The following is a 3,053-nucleotide window of genomic DNA, read 5'->3' as shown; positions in this document are numbered from 1 at the left end:
TGTTAGGTCCTTTTAGGTGCTGTGACCAGGTTAGGACCGAAGAAAAAAAACGTAACTGAAGAAGACGATCATTTTAGGGGGGGTGACTTTGGGTCAAAAAACGATACACCTCTCGTAATTTCATAATAACAAAAACAATTTGAATAACATCGAAAATCTTTTTTTTAGTTTACAAACATTTTTCCAAAATATGGTGTAATTTGATGGACTCTACCTTAAATGGCAATCGCTTGAAAATGGACCCAATCTCACCCCTTAGAGGGGGTGACATTGGGTCAAATAAAACTTAAATGCTGCTCAAATATAAAGATATGGTAAAAACAAGTCATCCAACAGTGTTTCTTTTTCGAGGGAATCGTATTGACGTGCTAAAACGTTTGAAGTAGAGATTTTCAAACATTTGTGTACTTTTGGATCAATTCCAATAAAAATTTTAAAAACTAGATTTTTCGACAGGTGATATTTGACCAAAAACGAACTTCAACTTTAGACAGCTGCTAAAATGGCAGGATTTGTTCTAGGAACGAGATTTTTTCAGCAAAGTCATCTTAAGGTGTCCCTTGCACAACCTTTTAACAGAATTTAGTTTCATTGAGAAGTACCTGAGAAATGGTAAGATCCGTAAAAAAATACTTTGACCCAATGTCACCCCCACTGACGGTATATAAAAAAATCGGCGAGTTTAATAGTTGGCATGATGAAAGAAGGGCTCTTTCCCGACATTTTGGGGGTCCAAGAGCAACCTTTGAAGATTTTTTTTTTTGATTTTATAGGATGTTTCTTCAGAAAAGCCGATAAAAATCGATGTAAAATATTTTTTTTGTATAATTTGTTATGAAAATATAGCAACAGATTAAAATGTAAGCATAAAACACTGCTAAACTTAGAGAATTTCATTAAAAAGCTATTTAATACCCAAAAGACTCAAAAAAAAAATATTTTTCAATCCTCTGCCATAAAAAAATGTCATTTTAAAACGTCTTAGAATCAATCAGATTAAATAGAATAGTTTCCAGGACAAATTTAAAAAAAGAAGTATCAGAATTACATCCAAATTATGTTTAGTTTTCATTTTTCAGAAATATATTATCATCATAAGGGAATTAAATTCCGAAATTTAACAAAATTTGGTAATCTCTGCTTATATTGATCCAAAATAGATACTTTTAGGGAGATCGATCAGGAAGCTTTTCTCTACAATCGGATTGATTCTAAAATGTCTTTAAATGTCATACTGTAATTTGGCAGAGGATTGCAAAAATAAATTTGGGAGCCTATTAGATGGTAAATAGAATTTGAAGGATTTGTTCGATTCGATTTCTTAAGTCAAAACAATCCAATAAATGAAATGAAATGATTATCCGAAGCATTAATTAATACCTTCGTATCCTGATAATTTACAGTATTCTTAGAAAGTTGTTGGATGTAACATTTGCTTATACTTTCACTTACGGGTTTTATTTGTTTATTTATGGATAGTTTTTAAACTAATCCCACTGAAAATGAACTTCCCAAATTTCTCAACCAATTTACGCAATTCCACCGTGATAATCCTTCCGCGCGCTACATTTCAAGCATTTTCCACCACAAACCTCTTCCGTAGGACTTCCTTCTTCCGCGAAGAAGACAAACCCAATTTCACTTGGAGTTTTGCACATCACGTAACGTTCCCCACCTTCCATCGGATGAGGAAGTAAAATGTCAGTCCCGGCCTTGGTTGTTAGGCCGTTAAGTCATTCCAGGTGTAGGAGTCGTCTCCATGCCATAAGTACAAACAACACACCAAACCAAGCCTACTCCGGTGGAATCGCTGGCGGCGGTTGGACTCGCAATCCAAAGGTCGTCAGTTCAAACACTGGGGTGGAAGGTTCCTTAGAGTAGAAAGAGGTTTGGATGCTCTCCCCATTCAAGCCTTCGGACTCCTAGGTTCGAGCAGAAACTTGCAATAGAGACCACAAAAGACCCGGGGGTCGTTAATGTGGATGGTTTGATTTTTTGTAACGTTCCCCGTCTTCAGCTACCGACAGCCGACAGTCGATTTCTAGTTGAACGTTAGTTGATTGGATTTCTGTAACTTGGCGGGTTCTAATCCTGTTACTGGTCGATCGATTTTTCGCACTTTGGAGGTTGGTTTGGACTCTTGCCAGACTGGCGCCACCTTCTATCTAAGGGGATGAATACTTTGTTGTAATTTTTGACCGTTGGAATAACTTCAAATTACTTGAAGAGTCGGTTGCATTTCACAGGTCAACGTAATTGAATTTTTCACTTATTGAGTTTGTTTGGTTTAATTAAATTACTTCCGTCTGAATTAACTGAACTTTGCCAAAAAGCCCACTCACTTCTGCTCGTTTGCTAGATTTGTTCCGATGAGTTGCCGTAATCCAATCGATGCTTTGATGTGGTAATCTTCGTTTAAATTTTCCTCACATAATCTCGTCACATCACACGGGTGAAGCTGGAAAATTTAGCACAGCAAAATTTCCACTCTTTGGAAAAAAACCTGCCCGCACACGCAAACACTTTCCCGCTATTCTTCCGATCCGAACCGCTCAACTAGAAAACCGCAACTGAAAGTTTTTCCCCGGCAGTGCTCGCCAGGAAAACTGAATTTTCCCGAACGGTGGAGGCGAAACCTTGCAAGTTTTTTCCGTTAATTGAATTGTGTCCCGAGCAGGGCCTTCGGGCCGGTCGATGGCCGAACCTGTCTGGCTGACACACGATTGGGACCGAAATTTGAGTCGGATCGGTTTTGGATATCCATTGGAGGATATTGTTATTTGATAAACATTTTCTCTTAATTTTCCATGATCAACATTATAATTGATGATATTCAGCGCATATTCAGAGAAAAGTGACAATTTGCCACAAATAAAAATAAATGGAAATTTAAAAAAATACTTGAGGGTTAGTAACGAGCCTTGTCAGACATGTCATGAGGTAACAGGCAACTTTAAACGCAAGTTAGCACATGTGCTATTTCCAGTGGATGGCAAAACACGTGAAGCCAAGTGAAGTCACAGGCATTAGACCAGGTTTGCTTAGGTGAAGGT

General features: G+C 37.7%; 1 protein-coding gene across 1 annotated transcript in view; it reads right to left on the bottom strand.

Annotated features, from left to right (window-relative positions):
• The window catches only part of LOC120424987 (neither inactivation nor afterpotential protein C), a 120,839-nt gene extending 118,284 nt beyond the window's left edge, over positions 1-2,555 (bottom strand). The window contains exon 1 of the mRNA XM_052707290.1: positions 2,343-2,555. The gene's annotated coding sequence lies outside the window, so the exon portion shown is untranslated. The remainder of the gene's footprint in view (positions 1-2,342) is intronic.
• Positions 2,556-3,053: the final 498 nt, after the last annotated feature.

This window comes from Culex pipiens, chromosome 2 (assembly GCF_016801865.2).
Source record: "Culex pipiens pallens isolate TS chromosome 2, TS_CPP_V2, whole genome shotgun sequence".
In the NCBI taxonomy this organism is placed as follows: Eukaryota; Metazoa; Arthropoda; class Insecta; order Diptera; family Culicidae; genus Culex; species Culex pipiens.
Note: the sequence above shows the minus strand (reverse complement) of the source record. Positions and strands in the feature narration are given on the sequence as shown.